Here is a 25,383-nt window from a genome sequence, read left to right as displayed (position 1 = left end):
GCAAGTGGTACTTTCCAACTTCTTTATTTAAATAACTTGTAATGACAGGTAAAATGATCATACTATTTATTATACCCATTTATTTTGAGAATATTTTCTAATTGCTCGCTCAGAGGCTATAGATACACACAGTGATTAAGTTTATTTTAAGCAAATCTTACAAAGTGCATTTAAAATAATTTTACCATATGTGACTGTTTTCAGCAAAGTACCCGAAAAAGCACCAGTGTGAAATTGGGGAAACTGAGGTAATAGATAATATTTAAGGATCTTCATCATTCCAAAGGTGCTGAAAAGCAAAACAATGTGAATTTAAATAAAGCCGTCCCTTGTGTGTGCCCGTGCAGAGGACCTACCCTGTAATACAAACATCCAGGCACACGTGTCATCCTCACAGAGTCTCCCCAAAGCAATTGAATTCACACGATGCCTTGTCTTTCTTCCTTTCTATCATTTCTCCATCTTTTCCGACTCTCAGAAGACAAACCTTCTGTGAGTGAAACAACTACAACAGCCACTGCTAAGATCTCATCTACAAAACAGAATCCGTGATGCTTCATGCTGATATCTCATCTCTATACATATATATATGTATATATGTAAATATATTTTGTTTTGGTAAAAATGCTTAACATGAGATCAACCTCTTAATAACATTTTAAGTGTACATTATCATTGCCTGTAGGTACAGTCTTGTACAGCAGATCTCTAGAATGTGTTTAATTTGTCCTGTATTTAATGTATTAAATACAGATGTCTTTAGTTTGTACTGCTACAGTTATGTTCCCCAAGTGATCTAGGAGTGGTCTTGTTGATTGCTCTGATTGCTCTCTTGTTGTGGACACTTCTTTGTACTGCACATATCCTATCAGGTACACCACTATAGGAATTCATCTCTCTCTGTTCTGCCCCAAATGCCAGTGCAACTCAAGAGAGTGTCTGAGTGTGTGATGTACCGCTTGATTTTCTTCCCAGCTGATTGCTGCTCTTAATAAGATTTTTGTTTACATCCAATCCTTGTTGTAAGTTAGATACAATAAACATCAGATAAAAAGGGAGAAGACAAGTATTAGTGTCTCGTGGATACCCTTGGTTTCTTTGGGTGGTTTCAATTGCAATGTTTTCCTACTTTGATGAGACTCAGTGTTCATGGGACTAGGGAGCTGCATTAAATGCAATGATGTGAACAAATCTGAAAGGCCAAACAGCACAATAAAATTTGCCTTTGGGACTCTCTGGAACTTTGAATGAGCATTATGGAACACTATTGTGTTGAAGCACTGCAGGTCCCTGAGCAGGTGTGAGGTAGAGACACATGGAAAGTTTCTGCGTACTGAATCAGTACCAGCCGTTGTTTTATGGAAAACATCCAATTAAGTGTTTGTTAGCCTTTCGTGTGGAAGAAATCTCATTCACATTAAACTAATTCAATGTTTCAGAGTAGAAAAAAAAGTTACTCAGGTACTGGAGATTAGATAATTCCCAGGTGGGTCTATTCATTTGTTTGAAGCAGTGGCTCTTTTAAAGTGTGTTCTGGGGACCAGTAGCATCAGCATCACATGGAAATTTGTTAAAAATGCAAATTACCAAATCCCACTCCAGACCTACTGATTCAAAAAACTCCTCGGTGGCTCCCAGAAATCTGTTTTCCCTATGAAGGGATTCTGGGGAATATATGAATTTAAGAACCACTGTTTCAATGTATATTTTTCAAAAGAAAGATTTTGAGATTTTCAGTCCATTAAAAGTTTTCTTTTTTTTTTTTTATTTATTTTTTATTTTTTTTTAATTTTTTTATTTATTTATTTTTATAAATTTATTTATTTTAGTTGGGGGCTAATTACTTTACAATATTGTAATAGTTTTTGCCATACATTGACATGAATCAGCCATGGGTTTACATGTGTTCCCCTTCCTGGACCCCCCACCCACCGCCCTCCCCATCCCATCCTTCTGGATCATCCCATTGCCCCAGCCCTGAGCCCTTGTCACATGCATCGAACATGGAATGGTGTTCTGTTTCACATATGATAATATACATGTTTCAATGCTATTCTCCCAGAACTTTCTTAATATAGTAAAATCCTTTGAAATAATCCTTCAAGTCAGATAGTCTTTTTTTTCTTTCAAGATAATTAATTAAAAACAATGACAATCATACTCGCTTGATAATTCTGCTTGTTGATGGTTAGTCAGAAAATATTCATATTTATTATCATTACAGCTGTCCCATTTTGTTGTTTTGCTGATATGATTGAAGGCAGGAGGAGAAGGGGACGACAGAGGATAAGATGGTTGGATGGCATCACCAACTCGATGGACATTGAACAAACAAGCTCTGGGAGTTGGTGATGGACAGGGAAGCCTGGCGTGCTGCAGTCCATGGGGTCGCAAAGAATCGGACACGACCGAGCGACTGAACTGAGCTGAACTGCGCACTGTAAATGGCCTGATGCATAGCTTTAATGCCTATGTATTTCTAACGAAAACAAGAAAGGAATGCCTGTAGCTCCTTTGGGATCCATGGATTAATAATGAAGCAAAAATTAGTCATGGATAGAGTGTGAAGCTCAATTCAGTTTCAGATTCTAGGTCTGAACAGCACTATTTTCTCCCATTCTAGGAGACAGTCCATGTAGCATTCATTGCCTTGGCAAGCGTGCCAAAGGAGCTTAATGTTAGCTATGATCCAGTGCTCTTTTTTTAAAATCCTAGTGCTCTTTAACACTATTCAAGAGAAGGCTGCTGCAAGCTTCTCTGTTTATACCATTATAAAGCTTGACTAATTGACAGAAACAAAAAATTAAAGAACTCCTGTTCAACAGCCCAGTTTCTCATATGACTGTGCATGTACATTCTAAAGAGAGTATTAGACATTGGCAGTATATTAAAATGAATTTACTATGACTAAGGTCAGTTAAACTTTAATTCTTATGACCTATCTATCCCTAAGAAGATGCCTTTTTATTATAAAGTGCTATTGCTTGTTTAAAAGTTTTCTTTGTCTGATACTAATATAGTTCCATCAGCTTTATTTTAGTTAGTAATCTTTTGGTATATCTTTCCTCCTCCTTTTGTTTTAGACAGTTTTTGTCATTTAAAACATATACCTTGTAAACAGCATATAGCAGGATTTTGTTATTTCTATCTAATCTGAAAGTCTTTGCTGTTTATAGAATATTTTTTCCATTAACATTTAATTTAATTAGTTGTTACTGTAATTACTTATTACTAAGTCTACCATCTTGCTTTTCTCTATTTACCCCTTCTCTTTCTTTGTTTCTTTTTCTCTCCTCAATTGGGTATCTTTGGATTAATCAAGTGTTTTTGTTATTCTCTTCGGATTAATCAAGTGTTTTTGTTATTCTCATTCTTTCCTCATTTTTAGTAATAAGTTGATAGTAATATTTATCTTTGACTTGTTAAAATTTATTTTGAATGAATACTTTTATACTTCCAAAATGATGTTGTTATTTAATAAGGGTTTAACTCCATTTAACCGCTCCTTGGGGACTTTTTTCCTTGTTCCTCTTTCATGTTACAACCAGTCCCTGTTTTTGTCTTTGAGGATATTTATTTAAAATTCTTGGTCCATATGTTTTAATAATTTGGATGATATGCATTCTTCAGCTTTTGTGTTTCTTACTGTATTTATATTATTCTCCCCCACCCACCAAGTTTTATGGCCAGTGAGTTGCTCATGTGACCCTCAATGACAACGTTGTCTGGTAGAAAGGGCTTGGGCTGTAATTCACAGTGTGTTTGGATGTAAGGGGGTGGATGAGCTCTCTAATGGACAGCTGCAGGTACCACAGAACCATTGTCCCCAACTCAAGGGCTCTGTCCCCCAGGTGAACCCTCAAGTTAGGGAGTAGGAATCTCCTTCCATTTGGAGTTTAGGGTTTTAGACTAGAGAATAGAGGAATCAGCGGAAGATGGCAACACAGTAGCCCATATATGTTTTTATTGGTGTTCTGCTCTGATACTATTCTGATAACACTGGGATTCCTGATCGCAGTGTCAGGCAAAGGTGGTTCCAAAGCACCATGTGTGGGAGAGGAGGCGAAGGTGGATGGAGACTAAAAGAGAACTTAAAAGACTAAAAGAAAAATTTAAAAGAGTTCTCCTACAAGCTTTAGTCTCATGGTCTTCTGGCCAGGCTGTATCTATCAAAGCCCCCATACCCACCCATGGCACACATACCCTCATAAAGAGATATAGTACAAGCCACAGTAATCTCAGATTTCCTCAGGAGCTTCTAATAGTTAGTATATGTTTCTTCAAATTCATGCTGTCTTTTCATTTTATAATTTCTCCACAGAGACAAACTCAGTATCCTATGCTAGGTCCCCACAGAGGCAAATCTGTTATTTCATTTATGATCCTCTCTCTGCCCTTTTCTCCCAGCTCTCTTGTTGAAACTCATAAAATGGGGTTCTATATTTTGACAGATAAGATTTGTGAATCAAAAACTAAGACTGTGAATAAGTATGTGATACAATCATTTGCTCTGGGAAGATTATGTATTATGACAGGGAAAGTCCTTCATTTCCATGTCTTGATCAGGTTCCAAATCCAGAAATCAGAGATTGAAATGAAAGTGAGTCCCATGCCTCTCCCCTACCAGAGATTTTTTTAAAAAATTATTAATCTAAGTAAAAGACGGCAAAGTAAGTGTAAAGCCAATCTCGTTATAGAAAGAAAGAAAGAAAGAAAGAGAGAGAGAGAGAGAGAGAGAGGGAGGGAGGGATGGAGGGAGGGAGGAAGAAAGAAAAGAATGTGAAGTTGCTCAGTTGTGTCCAACTATTTGCGACCCCATGGACTGTAGCTTACCAGGCTCCTTCGTCCTTGGGATTTTCCAGGCAAGAGTACTGGAGTGGGTTGTTATTTCCTTCTCTAAATCTGGGTATAAATGATTTTAATTCATTTTCACGGTGACTGTTCATGGAAACTTTTTTTTTTTGTATTTTCCATAAAGGAAAAAAAATTTTAATAAAAAGGAACAGAAAATAAGAATTTTCTATACCAACTAATATGATAGTAACAAATGAAGCAACAAGAGGATGAAGCTGATAATTTAAAAAATTGCTAAAATGTTTCCATGGGATCAGACTATTGCTAACAGTCGGATTGTTTTTGCATAGTTTTCATGTAGATGTCCAAGATTATTTGGTGAAGTGGAAGTTTAGTCATTGCTGAAATTGTTTTCAGGACTCTTGAGGAAAATTCTTTAAAACATACTTGGGGATAATGAAGAACTGGATGAAATAAAACTGTAATAGATGCTTTCTCTTCGAGGTCTATTATAGTCACTCTTGCAGCTCAGCCTAAATCTCACTATCTTGCTTTGTATTTACTTGAAGAGAAAATGTTTCATTTTTGTGAAGAGCTGTCGGACACAGGGAAACTTCACCTTCAATAAGATTATTTCTAGGCACGGGAACAATTGAAGCATTGTTTCTTCAAAATCGCTGAAATATACTTCAGAAGCCCTCCTGGTAGAATATGCTTTAATTTAGGTCTTATCACTGCTCGTCAGGGCTTTTGTGTCCACCTCTCTTTTGTCTCCAAATGATGAGTAGAGTTGGCACTACACAGACAATTCAGAGAGGTGTTCTGAACTGTCATTGTTTTGGAAGTTTTATTCTTCCATAGACCATGGAAGAAAGATGCAGTAAAAGATGTTAGGTCAGACACTTAAAAGGTTTATACACTTAATTCCATTGTATGTTTTCTCTGTCTGATGGTATCAATAATTTTATGTGGGGATATTTTCTTTGATGAGGTTCACAGAGTACAGGATGTTTTATTTGATTGATGTAGAAGTGGCTGGGGTGGCTATGTGGAAGAAAGCTTTCATAGCTTTCTAAATTTCATATGTTCCTTGCTCTATATTTTTCAGTTTCTTCCAGGCACAAGTTTTCTATCCATGTGTCCTCGGTCCCTATTCTTATTCAGGAAAGGAGCACTGTGATTTTTCCTACAGAAATAAGGAAATGTGGCACATTTATTATCAACACTTCATAAGATGCCTTCACCCAAATTCATTTGACAGTAAATGATTTTTAATTACACAATATGATTACAAGGTTATGGTTTTAATCTTCTTTCTTCACCAAATAAAGCAAAGGTGTGTTTTCACATACTGCAGATCAATTTGCCATGAATTCGTTGCTTTAGAATTTTCATTTTTCCTTTGTTAACTGTTCTGTTTCCCTCTTATATGGCCTGGTTTATTCCCCTGGGAATAAATGTTTCATTTATACATTTATAAGCATTCTCCTTTCAGTTACCCTTGAAACTCTTCAATTATTTTTGTTATTTTTTTCTCTTATAAAATTAAAAATAGAACTGCCATGTGATCCAATAATTCTAACTCTCTGTAAAAAGAGTTGAAATCAAGATTTTAAAGAGATGCCTGCATTCCCATGTTCATTGCAGCAATATTCACAATAGCCATGATATGAAAATGATTCTTATGCCTTGGCAGATGAATGTAGGAAGGAAATGCGGCATATACACATAATGGAATATTATTCGGCCTTAAGAAAGAACTTTTGTCAAATATGACAACATGAATGAACCTAGAAGATATCATGTGAAGTGAATTGAGCCAGTCACAGAAGGACAGTACTCCATGATTCCACTTAAATTCAGTATCTAAAATAATCAAATACATAGAAGCTGAGAATAGAATATGGTTGCTGGGGCGGGGGAGGGGTGTTTTTGGTCAAGGAGTATTAAGTTCCAGTTATGGTAGATGAACATTCCAGAGATTTGCTGTGTAACATGTGCCATAGTTAACAATATGACTTTGTGTATTTTAATGTAGGTTAAGAGAATAGATTTCTTTTAAGTTTTCTTAACCCCAAAACAAAATGAATCAAGTCCACAAAAGAACATAAGGGCATTTTTGGAGGTGATGGATATGTTTAGTACATTGATTGTAGTGATGGTATCATGGGTGGATGCATATGTCCAAACTCATCATGATGTATATACTCAATATGTGTAATGTTTATCAGTTATACCTTGATAAATGTTAATCAGCATAACTATAGAGATTTGTCCATTTTTTTTACCTTCCTCCTTAAAATCTTTTCTACCTCCAGATACATGTCCAGAGTTGTTTTGATTAGTTGACTGCAAAAGTATTTTGCAGTAAAGCAGGGATTATTGTTCAGTTGCTAAGACGTCTCTGACCCTTTTGTGACCACACAGAGTATAGCCCACCAGGCTCCTCTGTCTATGTGATTTCCCAGGCTAGAATACTGGAGTGGGTTGCCATTTCCTTCTGCAGGGGATCTTCCTGACCCAGGGATTGACTCCACGTCTCCTGCATTGGCAGGTGGGTTCTTTACTACTGGGCCACCATGGGAGCCCAAAGCAGGGATCACGTGTGTCTGTTTGCTGCTCTCCAAATCCATTTCTCATCTGGAGGAACAGCCAAATGGCATGTTCCACAGAAGTTCTCTTGACTTTGCTCTGCTTCTATTTCCTTTAGTTTTTCCATAGGAAATTCAACAATCTCATCTTTACAAAAGTAATTTCTATTTTATTTTTCAGATTCTTGACTTGAAATTCTTAGAACAATTGTAAAAACATGTGTTTTCTAGATATTTCATTGTAACATATATTACTAGTGAAAAGTTGGAGAGAATTTACAAATTAACCAATAGAAGAATATGATACTATGACTTCAGTTAGATTATTTTTATAATGCTATACTTTAAAGTGAAAAAGAAGATTATGAAATATTAATTCAGTCATGTAAAGTATATGTGTGTGCTTTGGGGAAACGTGATTGGAAGGATATCAAACAAAATGTTAGCAATGGTTATCTGTTGTGGATGGTGGGGTTGTGTATTTTTTGTGTAACTTCTACTTTCATTTTTAAGTTTTTATTTGGTTTATTATTTTGTAAAAAGCAAAGTACATATATTTCTTTTTCTTGCAGTTACAACTCATTTCCACTTGGGGAAAAAATCAGTTCCCATTCACAAATTTAGCAAATACCTTATATAGCACGTTGCTTTCCTTTCATAGATTCTCATATATTATCTTAACACTCCCTCCAATATTCACTGCTATGTTCTTTACCTAGCCTGTTTTCAAAAAAATATTTTTCTTCTGGGAAGCATTCTTTTCTCTTAATGTTTTAATGTAGACAAACACTGGTTTTAAGTTTTCTACTGATATACTATGATTGCCTTATTAAATTCTAAAGTGATAATTCCTAGGCCTATGTCTGGTGATAATTCTTAGGCCTATGTCTGGATGGCATCACTGACTCAATGGACATGAGTTTGAGTAAGCTCTGGGAGTTGGTGATGGACAGGGAAGCCTGGCATGCAAAGAGTCAGACATGACTGAGCGACTGAACTGACTGATGTCTGGTAAGAATTATTTTTTGTTTGTAGGTCTGAAACGGATGCCTTGTCGGTGAAATTACATACCTTGTCAGTAGGAGGCATATGTACATTGGTCAGATTTTTTGTAAATTAAATTTTGCAAGAAATAAAACTCCTTTGTTTCTATTTCTGCAGACCATGGGATGGATTTTTTAAAAAATGAAAAGTCACAGAAAATCTGTTATAAATTCAGAATGTAATATATTGGCATAGAAATGATATGATTCATCAGTGAAGATTTTTATACCTTAATGGGATCTTTAAAATAATCTAGGAAAACAAGTTTGTCTGGCAGACACAAGAACTCTGTTGCAGAGATGTACACTATCCAGGATCTCAGGACAATTACTAGCATTTAACAAATGATTATTAAATAGCTACTGTGACCAGCGCTATGCTAAATAGTAGGAATTTTTATTGTTTCTATTTAGTTTTTAATCATTTCCAATTTCCTTATAGTTTTGACCTTAGGAAGTATTTCTTCCACTAAAAGTGATCTTTTTACTCTCTGAAAGTCTGTTACTGAATATTTACACAGTAATTGCTCACATTCTGTTTGTTTGGCATTGTCGTTCTTTGTTATATGTTGTTTTCTAGGAGCTTTTTGTATGTATAAAAGACTCATTCCAAACATATAACATTTTATTTCCAAGTCCATGAAAATTGGAGGAGTAAACTCCTATTGAAGAGAACAAACAAATTGGAAAAATATAGGATAAAGAATTCTCATGCATGCACTCACACACATGAACATTTGTGCTATCCCATCTCACTTCCTGGGGTAACCTCTACCACTTTTAACTCGGTGTGCACTCTTTCTGACCTTTTCCTATGCATTTAAACTTGCACACAAAGAAACACACAACATATACTTATTTTTACACAACTGTTATAATACACACATTTTACCACATAATTTACTCTTAAGTTAAATCTTACAGATTTTTTGATGCCAGACACATGAGCCCATTTTTCATAAAGACTATATAATATTTCACAAAATGATAGATAAGAATAATCACAGATTTATCTACTTCCCAATTAATAGACATTTGGAATACCTCCGTGGGCCTCTGTGCTGAGCATATCTACTATGAAGCTGCTTAAACCCATCTTTGTATGATAGGTGGACTTTAGTATGAAGAAACAGAAATGGAATCACAAGGCCAAATTGGGCAAATTTTTAGTAATATCGATTTTTAAATTACTGCCACAGTGCCCTTAAAATGGTAGAGCAGATTATGACAGAATCTTCTTCCTCCTCTTTCATCCACACTGCATACTATCAAGCTGATTGGACTACAACTTCGTAAGGAGATTATAGGGGCAAGTACTCTCCTGTAACTGAGCTTTGTTGGTTGGAATGCGTGTGTAAAAAGGTTCAATTAAGTTCTTGCTATAAAGTGGAACCACAGTTGCAAAATTCAGTCGTAAGAAGTGCTATAGTACTGCTGAATTTAAGTGGCACATCTGTAGAACGATCTGTAAGGGAGGGAGGGTATGGTAGGCGTAGACTAGAAAACTAGCATTGCCAGAAATTATACATAGGATAACTTTATTTTTACTCTAGTTTTAAATTTTTGAATGCCAAGGTAAAGGGAGAAGGACCCAAAGAAATAGACTGCCTACGTATTAGAATGTATTGTTAGCTGAGATCTTTTTTTCGTAAAAGATTAGTATTTCATATATCTGATGAAATTCTTTCAATATTCAAAAGTCAACATGTAAGTTAATTGTTATCAAATAAGACTTTGTAGGTGCTCAGTTCAGAATTGCAGCCATGGGCTTCCCTGGTGGTCCAGTGGTTAAGAAACCACCTTGTAATGCAAGGGACATTGCTTCAGCCCCTGGTCCAGGAAGATCCCACATGCCGCGGGGCTGAGCTTGTGGCCACCTCTGCCGAGCCAGCGTTCGAGAGCCCAGGAGCCACAACCACTCAAGCCCACGCGCCCAGAGCCTGCACTCCATGAGAAGGGAAGCCATTGCGGCGAGAAGCCCACTCACCACAGCTGGAGAGAGGTCACATGCAGCCACGAAGACTCACCACAGCCGAAAAAGTAAAATGAATAAATAAATCTTAAAAAAACTGCAGCCGCACATTATTCGCAGCAATTTTTTTCAGCGTCAGTTTTGAACACAAGTAAAAATGAAGTAATTCTTCCCCCTTAATTTGTATTTAGGAAGAAGACACACACACACACATACACACACACATGCTACTCAATTCCAAATTTCTATCTGAGTCTACAGCAGTTTCAGCTTTATGGGTAAGGACTGAATTGTTACTGTTTTTTTCTCACTTTGTCCTCACAGTTCCTGCCAAGTGAGAGTTCACATGCAGATGAACCAAAATCATCGTACAAATCTGTCATTTCACCCATATTGTTTTCATAAATTTGCTACCTCCCTCGGTGAAAACATATGATTTTCTTCTTCAGTTCACCTGAAAATTGCTTCCTGAAACCTTCATTTGGAACAGTATAGATTTGGGTGTTGTCAGCAGTTCAGGGATATATTTGAATAAAGTCACACTCCTCGATCTAGGGCAATGACATCAATCACTTGTGTCTCAGGGGTTTGTGTTGTGGCCTCACAGATCTTTGGCTCCAAAATGAGATAAACCCCTCACTTATGAACGGGGTCTGCAGCTGCGCTTGATGAAGTCTTTCTGTCCCTTTCTAGATGACTGGACCAAGGGTGTTCCCAGATGAGGTTTGTACATGTGGACGTGTTCACTGAATGTATAGCTTTTCCCTAAAAGCTTAAGTATTCCAGCAAAAGAGAATTTTATCTAAGAATATCTATGTAAGAATTTTATCTAAATTTTATCTAAGAAACTAAGGGTCAAGTTTAAGAAGAATATATGAAAAATTTGTATTCCTCCTCAAGTTAAGTGTTTGAAAAAACACAGAAGAGAAAGTTCCAAATGTGGACAACAGTTCTAGACTCAGCAGATTTGTGCTAAGCACAAAAATTTCAACTATGAAGGAAAATTGCATTATCCAGTAAAGTAAGTTTAAATTATGATGGTGACACAGTTCACTCTATGAAAAATGGAAAAATTCAGAAAAGTAAAAAATTCCAACAATATTGGCAAAGAATGTGTCTAGTTTGTTTCCTTCTCATGTCATTTACATCTATATGTTTACATAAACATATCTTTATATGTTTATATAAAATCCATTTTTACATTATGTAATAATAATACTAATAAGTAATATTAAACACTCATCTAATGTGTACCTTCCAATTACTTTCTCATTCAATTTTAGTGAAAAAAACTGTAATACATGTATTATTACATTCATTTTATAGATGTGAAGGCTAAAACTTACAGTGGTAAATTTTCCAGGACACAAATTTACTAAGTTTGGTCCTTTGCCTATGTACAATTTTGCATCATTGTCTCTTTCAATCTGCACTATGCAACTAACATAATTATGTTACATTCATTGTCCGTGTTGCTGTGTACCCCTTATAACAATAATTTCTAATGACTGTATTATGTCCATTAAATGCAAGTGCCTAAAATTGAACTATTCTAGGGTTGAAAATTGTATTACATTAAAAATTTCAGCAGAGTACTTTGTTAAATATATTTGCACACATCATCTTTTCCATATTTTGGATTATTTTCTTAGGATATATGTTCATGACTAAAATTTATGCTCTCATAAAAGATAAATATTAACATTTTCAGTAGCCTGGATGTGTATTATCAAGCTATTTTCCAAAAAGGTTCAGTTCAGTTCAGTTCAGTTCACTCGCTCAGTCGTGTCCGACTCTGCGACCCCATAGACTGCAGCATGCCAGGCTTCCCTGTCCATCAGCAACTCCCGGAGTTTACCCAAACTCATGTCCATTGAGTTGGTGATGCCATCCAACCATCTCATCTTCTGTCATCCCCTTCTCCACCCTCCTTTAATCTTTCCCAGCATAGAGTCTTTCCAAATGGGTCAGTTCTTCACATCAGGTTGACAAAGTATTGGAGTTTCAGCTTCAGTATCAGTCCTTCCAATGAATATTCAGGACTGATTTCCTTTAGGACTGACTGGTTTGATCTCCTTGCAGTCCAAGGGACTCTCAAGAGTCTTCTCCAACACAACAGTTCAAAAGCATTAATTCTATGGCGCTCAGCTTTCTTTATAGTCCAGCTCGCACATCCATACATGACCACTGGAAAAACCATACCCTTGGCTAGATGGACCTTTGTTGACAAAGTAATGTCTCTGCTTTTTAATATGCTGTCTCAGTTCAGTTCAGTTCAGTTGCTCAGTCATGTCCGACTCTTTGCGACCCCATGAATTGCAGCACGCCAGGCCTCTCTGTCCATCACCAACTCCCAGAGTCTACCCAAACCCATGTCCATCGAGTCAGTGATGCCATCCAACCATCTCATCCTCTGTCGTCCCCTTCTCCTCCTGCCCCCAATCCTACCCAGCATTAGGGTCTTTTCCAATGAGTCAACTCTTCACATGAGGTGGCCAAAGTATTGGAGTTTCAGCTTCAACATCAGTCCTTCCAATGAACACCTAGGATTGATCTCCTTTAGGATGGATTGATTGGATCTCCTCGCTGTCCAAGGGACTCTCAAGAATCTTCTCCAACACCACAGTTCAAAAGCATCAATTCTGCGGTGCTCAGCTTTCTTCACTGTCCAACTCTCACATCCATACATGACCACTGGAAAAACCATGGCCTTGACTAGACGGACTTTTGTTGGCAAAGTAATGTCTCTGCTTTTAAATATGCTATCTAGGTTGGCCATAACCTTCTTTCCAACGAGTAAGTGTCTTTTAATTTCATGGCTGCAATCACCATCAGCAGTGATATTGGAGCCCAAAAAAATAAAGTATGACACTGTTTCCACTGTTTCCACGTCTATTTCCCATGAAGTGATGGGACCAGATGCCATGATCTTAGTTTTCTGAATGTTGAGCTTTAAGCCAGCTTTTTCACTCTCCTCTTTCACTTTCATCAAGAGGCTTTTTAGTTCTTCTTCACTTTCTGCCATAAGCATGGTGTCACCTGCATATCTGAGGTTATTGATATTTCTCCCGGCAATCTTGATTCCACCTTGTGTTTCTTCCAGCCCAGCGTTTCTCATGATGTACTCTGCATAGAAGTTAAATAAGCAGGGTGACAGTATATAGCCTTGACATACTCCTTTTCCTATTTGGAACCAGTCTGTTGTTCCATGTCCAGTTCTAACTGTTGCTTCCTGACCTGCATACAGGTTTCTCAAGAGGTAGGTCAAATGGTCTGGTATTGCTATCTCTTTCAGAATTTTCCACAGTTTATTGTGATCCACACAGTCAAATGATTTGGCATAGTCAATAAAGCAGAAATAGATGTCTTTCTGGAACTCTCTTGCTTTTTCGATGATCCAGTGGATGCTGGCAATTTGATCTCTGGTTCCTCTGCCTTTTCTAAAACCAGCTTTAACGTCTGGAAGTTCACGGTTCACGTATTGCTGAAGCCTGGCTTGGAGAATTTTGAGCATTACTTTACTAGCGTGTGAGATGAGTGCAGCTGTACAGTAGTTTCAGCATTCTTTGGCATTGCCTTTCTTTGGGATTGTAATGAAAACTGACCTTTTCCAGTCCTGTGGCCACTGCTGAGTTTTCCAATTTGCTGGCATATCGAGTGCAGCACTTTCACAGCATCATCTTTCAGGATTTGAAATAGCTCAACTGGAATTCCATCACCTCCACTAGCTTTGTTCGCAGTGATGCTTTCTAAGGCCCACTTGACTTCACATTCCAGGATGTCTGGCTCTAGGTGAGTGATCACACAATTGTGATTATCTGGGTCGTGAAGATCTTTTTTGTACAGCTCTTCTGTGTATTCTTGCCACCTCTTCTTAACATCTTCTGCTTCTGTTAGGTCCATACCATTTCTGTCCTTTATCGAGCCTATCTTTGCATGAAATGTTCCTTTGATATCTCTAATTTTCTTGAAGAGATCTCTAGTCTTTCCCAATCTGTTGTTTTCCACTATTTCTTTGCATTGATCGCTGAGGAAGGCTTTCTTATCTTTCCTTGCTATTCTTTGGAACTCTGCATTCAGATGGGAATATCTTTCCTTTTCTCCTTTGCTTTTCACTACTCTTCTCTTCCAAGCTATCTGTAAGGCCTCCTCAGACAGCCATTTTGCTTTTTTGCATTTCTTTTCCATGGGGATGGTCTTGATCCCTGTCTCCTGTACAATGTGATGAACCTCTGTCCATAGTTCATCAGGCCCTCTGTCTATCAGATCTAGTCCCTTAAATCTATTTGTCACTTCCACTGTATACTCATAAGGGATTTGATCTAGGTCATTCCTGAATGGACTAGTGGTTTTCCCTACTTTCTTCAATATAAGTCTGAATTTGGCAATAAGGAGTTCATGATCTGAGCCACAGTCAGCTCCTGGTCTTGTTTTTGCTGACGGTATAGAGCTTCTCCATCTTTGGCTGCAAAGAATATAATCAATCTGATTTCAGTGTTGACCATCTGGTGATATCCACGTGTAGAGTCTTCTCTTGTGTTGTTGGAAGAGGGTGTTTGCTATGACCTGCTCTTGGCAAAACTCAATTAGCCTTTGTCCTGCTTCATTCTGTACTCCAAGGCCAAATTTGCCTGTTACGCCAGGTGTTTCCTGACTTCCTACTTTTGCATTCCAGTCCCCTATAATGAAAAGGACATCTTTTTTGGATGTTAGTTCTGGAATGTCTTGTAGGTCTTCATAGAACCGTTCAACTTCAGCTTCTTCAGTGTTACTGGTTGGGGCATAGACTTGGATTACTGTGATATTGAATGGTTTGCCTTGGAAACGAACAGAGATCATTCTATCGTTTTTGAGATTGCGTCCAAGTACTTCCTTTCAGACTCTTTTGTTGACCATGATGGCTACTCCATTTCTTCTAAGGGATTCTTGCCCACAGTAGTAGATATAATGGTCATCTGTGTTAAATTCATCCATTCCGGTCCATCTTAGTTCACTGATTCCTAGAATGTTGATGTTCACCCTTGCCATCTCCTGTTTAACCACTTCCAATTTGCCTTGATACATGGACCTAACATTCCAGGTTCCTATGCAATATTGCTCTTTACACCATCGGACTTAGCTTCTATCACCAGCCATATCCACAGCTGGGTATCGTTTTTGCTTTAGCTCCATCCCATCATTCTTTCTGGAGTTATTTCTCCACTGATCTCCAGTAGCATATTGGGCACTTACTGACCTGGGGAGTTCATCTTTCAGTGTCCTGTCTTTTTGCCTTTTCATACTGTTCATGGGGTTCTCAAGGCAAGAATACTGAAGTGGTTTGCCATGCCCTTCTCCAGTGGACCACATTCTGTCAGACCTCTCCACCATGACCTATCCGTTTTGGGTGGCCCCACACAGCATGGCTTAGTTTCATTGAGATAGACAAGGCTGTGGTCTGTGTGATCAGATTAGCTAGTTTTCTGTAATTATAGTTTCAGTGTGTCTGCCCTCTGATGTCCTCTCGCAACACCTACCATCTTACTTGGGTTTCTCTTACCTTGGACGTGTGGTATTTCTTCACGGCTGCTCCAGCAAAGTGCAGCCGTTGCTCCTTACCTTGGAAAGAGTACACTATACTGTACTATATACTATATACTATACTGTACTGTATACTATACAGTATACTGTCTAGCATGCTGTCTAGGTTGGTCTTAACTTTTCTTCCAAGGAGCAAGCAAGGAATAATATAACCAAAAAGGTTATATTGTTCTAAAAATTTACCAGTAGTTCTTCAGAGCAGTAGGTTTTCCACACCTTTACCAACATCAGTATAGTGTTTTAGCTTTTATAGGATTCTTGAAATAGAAGTTTACTGAAGTAATAATAATTCAAATGTTGTAGTGATGAATTAAATAATGAATTAAAGCTCCTTACCTCTTCTCATAATACACTCCTTGAAGTGAATGTTTATAGCTCCCTGTATTTGCTTCTGAGATACTTTCTGTGGTACATATTTGTGTATATATATATATATGTATGTATGTATGTTGGAGAAGAAAATGGCAACCCACTCCAGTACTCTTGCCTGGAAAATCCTATGGATGGAGGAGCCTGGTAGGCTGCAGTCCATAGGATTGCTAAGAGTCGGACATGACTGAGCGACTTCACTTTCACATTTCACTTTCATGTATTGCAGAAGGAAATGGCAACCCACTCCAGTGTTCTTGCCTGGAGAATCCCAGGGATGGGGGAGCCTGGCGGGCTGCCGTCTATGGGGTCGCAGAGTCGGACACGACTGAAGCGACTTAGCAGCAGCAGCAGCAGCATATGTATGTATCCATCAGTCACAGTGTGACATGTATTATTCCTATTTAGTAATCTAATTAGTTATCTAAATAACAGACACCACACTACTTCTCTGTTGTTATTTAGTCGCTAAGTTCTATCTGAGTCTTTTATGACCCCATGGACTGTAACCCACCAGGTTCCTCTGTCTATGGGATTTCCCAGGCAAGAATACTGGAGTGGGTTGCCATTTCCTTCTCCATGGTATCTTCCCAACTCAGAGATCAAACCCATGTCTATTTGTCTATCTATTATAGTGTGACATGCATTATTCCTATTTAGTTATCTAATTAGTTATCTAAATAATGGATACCACTCTACTTCATAGATACATTGTAATCTCAGAGGGTCTGTGCTATGCTTTTGCATTTCCCTGAGTGGTCAATTGCTTTTGATTGTTACCGGTGCATGCTAGCCTGTTTTGGGAAGCAAGGGGAGTCTGTTTTCCTGGGCCAGCCTTAGTTTTATACAGATCCTTAGTCCTTGATTCTCAGGGGTGGCGTTTTCTCAGTGATCCTCCCATTGCACCTGTATTAGGATCCAGCTAATGGATTGAGTCCAGGATGGTTTCCTACTCATTCCTTAAGGGAATTTTCTTTTCCTGTTTTTCATTTTCCATAGTGACAGTGGATATTTTACTCTGTCCTCAGGGATTAATGTTTGTGGCCCTTTCCCCGATGGCTTAAACCTTGTGTTGGCTAGAGGAGAAGGCACAGGGTGGCATTTTGTATTTTTCCCCACAGGCTGCCTTCCTGCCCTCTGGGTCTGCAACACCAAGAGAGGCTTTCTCCCATTTCCCCCCTTCCCCCGCTCTTTGCCTTGTGCATTTGGTGAGTCCTGTGTACCTGAATGAGTCCATGGAGAAGAGTCTCTAAGTGGGTGCAAAGTCCTGTGTGTCAGCAACTCTTAGGGCTTCTGTTCTCTTACAGTTGCTCACACTGGGTCTTCCACAGTTCACTAAAACTTTAGTTGAACCCCTTTTATCCTCCTGTACGAAGATCTCATCTTCATTCTGCTGCAGCTATTATAACAGTGCTCACGCCCTGTCTCTCCTTTGATGTTAGAGTTGTTGGTTGTTCTATTACCAAAGCTTTTTGATGTGTCCAAGAAACATTATAATTTTGTACATTATCCTGCATTTTCTTGTCGTTAGGGTGGGAGTGATGTTCTTACCAGCTTTCTACATCTTAGACAGAAACTGGAAATCTGTCTACTGTCATGAAAAGTATTTTACAAATATGCCTATAAAGTATCTTACTTTTGCTTGTTTGCTTTTTTTCTGACTTCTTTCAGTGTTTTCTATGCAATTTGTATATTTAGATCGTTTTCCTGTGATGTTTTTGGAACTGTGCTTATTCTTTCCTCAATATGTTGTCTTTAGTCCAGGATTGTCTCTGTTTACTTCACTGTACTGCTTTTAAAAACATGTATTTTTTAGTAATTTCTGTAGAGTTAATAAGTGTAATCTATAGCATAGTCACCTTGATAGGAGTTTTTTTGACCATATCAGATAATTTGCTCTTATCTCTCTCTTCAATTTGGGATCATGGTTATCTACGTACATGGGGAGTCTGACATGATTTCACCTTAGCTTTCTGCTTAGTCCTGCCATCCTCTGTGCCCACAGATTTTAGTCCATCAGTTCCCCCTAAACTAGTCCCATCTGGTGTTTACCACCACTAGAAAGGACTTTCTTTCAAGATTCACAGAGTTCTGTAACTTTAGCTGTGCCCTCTCACAGTCTCAGCAGATATGACCCTAGTTCAGTTCAGTCAGTTCAGTCACTCAGTCGTGCTCGACTCTTTTCAACTGCATGGACTGCAGCACACCAGGTCTCCCTGTCCATCACCAAATCCTGGACCTTGTTCAAACTCATGTCCATTGAGTCGGTGATGCCATCCAACCATCTCATCCTCTGTCATCCCTTTCTCCTCCGGCCTTCAATCTTTCCCAGCATCAGGGTCTTTTTGAATGAGTCAGTTCTTCACATCAGGTGGCCAAAGTATTCAGCTTCAACATCAGTCCTGCAATGAACACCCAGGACTGATCTCCTTTAGGATGGACTGGTTGGATCTCCCTGCAGTCCAGGGGATTCTCAACAGTCTTTTCCAACACCACAGTTCAAAAGCATCAATTCTTCGGTGCTCAGCTTTCTTTACAGTCCAGTTCTCACATCCATACATGACCACTGGAAAAACCATAGCCTTGACTAGACAGACCTTTGTTGGAAGAGTAATGTCTCTGCTTTTTAATATACTGTCTAGGTTGGTCATCGCTTTTCTTCCAAGGAGCTAGTGTCTTTTAATTTCATGGCTGAATCACCATCTGCAGTGATTTTGGAGCCCCCCAAAACAAAGTCTCTCATTGTTTCCATTGTTTCCCTATCTATTTGCCATGAAGTGATGGGACTGGATCTTTGTTTTCTGAATGTTGAATTTTAAGCCAACTTTTTCACTCTCCTCTTTTACTTTCATCAAGAGGCTCTTTAGTTCTTCTTCACTTTCTGCCATAAGGGTGGTCTCATCTGCATATCTGAGGTTATTGATATTTCTCCCGACAATCTTGATTCCAGCTTGTGCTTCATCCAGCCCGGCATTTTGCATGATGTACTCTGCATATAAGTTAAATAAGCAGAGTGACAATATACAGCCTTGATGTACTCCTTTCCCAATTTGAAACCAGTCTGTTGGTCCATGTCCGGTTCTACCTGTTGCTTCTTGAGCCTCATCATATTGGTTAATTATAAAAACTCCTCAAGTGATTCTAAAGCCTGATCAATTTAATTTGGGAGATTGGGATTGACATATACACACTACTATGTTTAAAATAGTGAACCAACAAGGACCTATGGTATAGCACAGGAAACTCTGCTCAATATTCTGTAACAACCTAAATGGAAAAAGAGCTTGAGAAAGAAGACACATGTATAAGTAGAACTGAATCACTTTGTTGTACACCTGAAAGACAACATTATTAATCAACTATACTCCAATATAAAATAAAAATAAAAAACTCTCTTAAAAAAACCCCTCTTATTCTACAGTTTTCATGACTTCACTCAGTATCAAAACCTTCATGAAAAATTGAGTTTTAAAGATCGTAGAGAATTTAGAATTGTGGAAAAAAGAAAAAAAAGTAATTCTTAACAATGAAAGTAGCACAATGAAAGAAACAGGCAGAAAAGTAAGGTGAATGTAATTACTGCTGTGTTACTGGACTATAGCATGCTTGTTGGAAATTAGTTTGGGGCTAAATTTAGGATGGTCTTGGAAGTCAAACTAAGGATACCAGGGTTCATTCTCTAGATAACAGGAACTCAATTAAGGTTTTTGAAATGAAAAATAACATGATTAATGCTGTACACAAAAAACTAATCTACTAGCTTATATATCCCTCACTGACATCCAGAGACTAGAAGTAGAAATAATATTTGCAATATTCTAGGAAAGAGTAATTGTGGGCTTGAGTAAGAGGTTGATCACTGGAATGTAAAGGTTGTGACAGATGTGAAAACTAATAAGGCAAAAAGATCAGTGGAGAGAGAGGGCAGCGTCAAGGGTAGTACTGAGGTTTTAAATGTAAGTGATTAGAAAAACTAAGCTGTCGTTTACAGCAACTGGGAACAGAGAAGCAAAAGCAGCTTTGGGGAAAAGATAAAACATTTAATTGGGGTCAAAATTCTTTGAGGGGTTGCTGGTACTTCCAACTGGTTTTAAGGCAAACTAGTCTAAGTTCATTAATGCAAAAAATATAGTCCATCAGGCATGCAAACTTTGTTTTTAATAGTAAAATTCTATAATTGAGATTTTTCTCATTTAATCCAGGATACCCTTTGGATATATTGAATTAATACTCAATTTATTCATTTTGCATTTAATATGTAATATTCCACTTCATAATAATAATATGATCTTTCAGAGAGTTTTCAAAACTTTACTTAAATCATTTAAAGAATAAGTCAGGAAATTTGATTTACTTTCTAGTACAAAATCTTAACAATGATTATCCTCTGGTTTCTTCTGTGATTAATTCTGATATTATCCTTTAATTTTATTTAATGATATGACTTCCATTATCTTTAGCCTGTATTTTAAAATAATTTTTATCAAATTATAATGTCTATACAGAAAAGTGCACAAATACCAAGTATAGACTGAGGAATTTTCACAAATGTCCCCTCCATTTTACTGCCTACCTCTTCCAGAGGAAACAAGTTCTTTCACTTTTACATTATTTTTGCCTGAATGGAGTCATACAGTATGTACTATTTTGTGTCTGGTTTCTTTCATTCACAGTTATGTCCATGCTATTGTTCCATTCTGTTTCAGAAATAACTATTTCTTTTCATGAATTCCTCTAATCTTTATTGATATTTACATTGTTTCTGGTTTGCAGCTATTCAAAGAATGCTATTATATTGTAGTTATGTAAACCTTTCAGTCAATATATGTATGGATGTTTGTGTTCATATTTAGATTTGTGATTGTTGAGGGTGGGGATGGTGGAGTTTGTGCATGTCCATCCTTTTGTAGAGAGTACCAAACAGTTTTCCAAAGTGGAAATGATACCAATTCCAGGTTCTCCTCATCCTTTTCTGTCCTTGGTGATCCGCTGGTCTTTTAAATTTCAGTCATTATTGATAGATATGCAATTCTAAATTACTGTGGAGTTAGTATGGCACCCCACTCCAGTACTTTTGCCTGGAAAATCCCATGGATGGAGGAGCCTGGTAGGCTGCAGTCCATGGGGTCGCTAAGAGTCGGACACGACTGAGCGATTTCACTTTCACGCATTGGAGAAGGAAATGGCAACCCACTCCAGTGTTCTTGCCTGGAGAATACCAGGGACAGAGCAGCCTGGTTGGCTGCCGTCTATAGGGTTGCACAGAGTCGGACACGACTGAAGCGACTTAGCAGCAGCAGGAGCAGCAGTTTACATTTTGTGGTGGTTAAGAAGACTGGATACTTTCTCATGTTTATTGACTACACATTATCCTCATTTAAGAAGGAGTTGCAAAAGATTCTTGGCCATTTGTTTTTTTTATATATACAAGGAGTTTTATTACAGAATTTAAAAAATTGAAGTGTAGTTGTTATACATTATTATATAATTATTTATCATATTTATAATTATATATAATATAAATATTATATATTATACAATTTTCAAGGGTACAATACAGTGATTCACAACTTTTAAAGGCTGTACTCCATTTATAGTTACTGTAAAATGCTGGCTATATTCCTTGTGTTGTACAATATATCCATGTAGTTTATTTTATACATAATAGTTTATACCTCTTAATTCCCTACTGCTATCTTGCCCCTCCTTCCTTCTCTCTCCCCACTGGTAACTACTAGTTTATTCTGTAAATCTGTGAGTATGTTTCCTTTTTGTTTTATTCACCAGTTCAGTTCAGTTCGCTCAGTCATGTCCGACTCTTTGCGACCCCATGAGTTGCAGCACGCCAGGCCTCTCTGTCCATCACCAACTCCCGGAGTCTACCCAAACCCATGTTCATCGAGTCGGTGATGCCATTCAACCATCTCATCCTCTGTTGTCCCCTTCTCCTCCCGCCCCCCATCCTACCCAGCATTAGGGTCTTTTCCAATGAGTCAACCCTTCGCATGAGGTGGCCAAAGTATTGGAGTTTCAGCTTCAACATCAGTCCTTCCAATGAACACCCAGGATTGATCTCTTTTAGGATGGATTGATTGGATCTCCTTGCTGTCCAAGGGACTCTCAAGAGTCTTCTCCAACACCACAGTTCAAAAGCATCAATTCTGCGGCGCTCAGCTTTCTTCACCGTCCAACTCTCACATCCATACATGACCACTGGAAAAACCATAGCCTTGACTAGACGCACTTTTGTTGGCAAAGTAATGTCTCTGCTTTTAAACATGCTATCTAGGTTGGCCAAAACCTTCCTTCCAAGGAGTAAGCGTCTTTTAATTTCATGGCTGCAGTCACCATCAGCAGTGATTCTGGAGCCCAAGAAAATAAAGTCTGACACTGTTTCCACTGTTTCCCCATGTATTTCCCATGGAGTGATAGGACCAGATGCCATGATCTTAGTTTTCTGAACGTTATTCACCAGTTTGTTTTATTTTTTAGATTCCACATATAAGTGACATCATACAGTATTTGTCTTTCTCTGTCTGACATTTCACTAAGCACAGTACCCTCCAAGTCCATCCCTGTTGTTGCAAATGGCACAATTTCATTCTTTTTTATGGCTGAGTAGTATCCCATTGTAGCTATATATACCACACCTTCATTTGATGGGCACTTAAGTTGCTTCCATATCTTGACAATCGTAAATAATGCTGCTGTGAACATTGGGTTGCATGTATCTTTTTGAAATAGCGTTTTTGTTTTATATCCAGGAGTGGAATTGCCAAGACATGTGGTAATTCCAGTTTTAGTTTTTGGAGAAACCTCCACGCTGCTCTCCTCATTGGCCATACTATTGAATACAATTTTTTAACGTAAACTATTTTTTAAGATAGCTTAAGGAAGACTTCTGTTAGTATATAACAAGTTTTCTCATGGAAAAATGAAATACTGTTGAATCTTATCATATACTTTCTTTAAAACTGTCAAGGTGACCATAAATTTTTACCCTTTATTCTGTTAATGTGGTGAATTGTGTGATTTATTTTTATATGTTAAAACCAGTTGCTCATTCCTATAATTAATCCAACTCGTATGTATTTCAGGATTATTTTTACTAATATTTTATATAAAATTTTGTATGTATGTTTTTGACAGATGTTTGGTATGGTAGTTATGCTGGTCTCAGAATAGTTGAGAAATTTCTTCTCTTTTTCTACTCTCTAGTTTTAAAAATAAGATCAATATTAATTATTTCTTAAATACATGGAGAAATTCAATTATAGAATCATGTCAGTCTGAAGTGTTCTCTGAAGATTTTCATTGGATAATGAAATACTGCAATAGTTAATAGATACACATTTCTTAGGTTTTCTGTTTCTTATGCCAGATTTACTAAGTTGTGCTTCACTAGAAATCTGTTCATTGTTTAATCTAAATTTATATAAAGCTGTTTATATATTTTTACTTTTTTTTTGTAGTTTTCATTCCTGATGCTGTTTGCTTGGATTTTTTTCTCTTTGTATTTCTCTCTGAAGTCTTCCCATGGAGTTGATAGTTTTATTAAATTACTATTTATTTTATGAAACTGTCAGTTTTCAAATGTTGCAGTTAAATTTTTTTCTTTGTGTACTTTGTATTTTATTAATTTCTTATCTAATTTTACTGTTATCTTACTTTTGCTGGATAACTTACTGAGTTGGATGCTTAGATCATGAAATATCAGCATTTATTCTTTTTATAAGTATGCCTTGAAAGTGAAAGTGAAGTTGCTGAGTCGTGTCCAACTCTTTGTGACCGCATGGACTGTAGCCTACTAGGCTCCTCCATCCATGGGATTTTCTAGGCAAGAGTACTGGTGTGGGCTGTCATTTCCTTCTCCAGGGGATCTTTCCAATCCAAGGATTGAACCTGGGTCTCCCGCACTGCAGACAGGCGCTTCACCATCTGAGCCACCATGGAAGCCCCTATCAGAGAGTTTTTACAGAAGATTCAATACAATTATATTCATTATCTTTCCATTTGACTGATTTAAAAATTGCATTGTAACATTAACTTTGGCTCAGATATTGGGAGATTTTCTTGTTATAATTCTGTTACTTGTTTCTAATTCCCTTTGATCACATATGTACATGGAATTGTCTCAGTCCTTGTAAATTTGTTGAGACTTACTATAGAACAGTATATTATCAATTTTGAAAAATTCTCCACATCACCTTGGGAGAAATGTGTGTTCTCCAGTTTGTGAGGATGGTGTATACACTGATGTGATCAAAATTTTAAAATTTTGCTCTTCAAAACTTTTCTGTCTTTACTACTAATACTGACTTCTCTTATTAGTTACTGAGAACAATATGTTAAAATTCATTACTTTGCTTTTATATTTCATATACTAGTCTATAAGATACATAAATTTTTCTGATGGATAGATTATTTAATCACAATAAAATATCTTATTTTTTTCTCGAGTAATCTTCTTGCCTTGGAGTTGATTTTTTTCTATTGATAAAGCTATACACACTCTTCTGGGCAATGTTTGTATTATATATAATTTATTCTTTTACTGTGAAAACCTCTATCATTATATTTAAGTCATATATTATTATTGTGCTTCATTTTATTTAGCCAATCTCACAAGCTTTCTTTTAAGAAGTATGTAGTACACTTAAATTCAATTGAATTACTAATATTTTCTGAATGTGTAGTAATTTTAGCACTTAAAATTTTTTGTATGCTGGTGAAAAACTCAGTTTTGCTCATCGGGAGCTCTTTTCATTTTGCTTCACTTTTGAAGGATGTTTTCTCTTAGGTGTAGTTATCTAAATTGAAATACTTTTCTTTTAGCACTTTGATGGTGTCATTCCATTGATTTCTAATCTTCACGGTTTCTATTCAAGTGTTAACTATCAGCCTTATTGTTGTTCCTTTGAGAGTGATGTGTCTGTTTTCTCTAGCTGATTTTATGATTTATGCCTTGGTGCATATTGAATTTTCCAATTCCTTGAAAATGTGGAAATCTCTGCTAGTTTCCTCAGATTCTATA

The 25,383-nt window shown here is 37.3% G+C and overlaps 1 long non-coding RNA gene across 2 annotated transcripts in view; it reads left to right on the top strand.

Annotated features, from left to right (window-relative positions):
• The first annotated feature begins 7,252 nt into the window (after positions 1-7,252).
• Positions 7,253-25,383, top strand: part of LOC145513138 (uncharacterized) — a 53,550-nt gene continuing 35,419 nt past the window's right edge. Inside the window, exons 1-2 of one of the 2 annotated variants that reach the window (XR_014059141.1) lie at positions 7,253-7,348; positions 8,266-11,465. This is a non-coding gene — a long non-coding RNA (uncharacterized LOC145513138). Of the gene's footprint in view, positions 7,349-8,265; positions 11,466-16,578; positions 16,712-25,383 lie in introns of those variants that run through there. The other variant, XR_014059142.1, reaches the window with a different exon arrangement.

The sequence above is a fragment of the Giraffa tippelskirchi genome, chromosome 7 (assembly GCF_054371585.1).
Source record: "Giraffa tippelskirchi isolate mGirTip1 chromosome 7, T2T-mGirTip1v1.2.pri, whole genome shotgun sequence".
Taxonomy (NCBI): domain Eukaryota; kingdom Metazoa; phylum Chordata; class Mammalia; order Artiodactyla; family Giraffidae; genus Giraffa; species Giraffa tippelskirchi.
The sequence above is the reverse complement of the archived record's forward strand: the minus strand, read 5'-3'. Positions and strand labels throughout refer to the sequence as shown.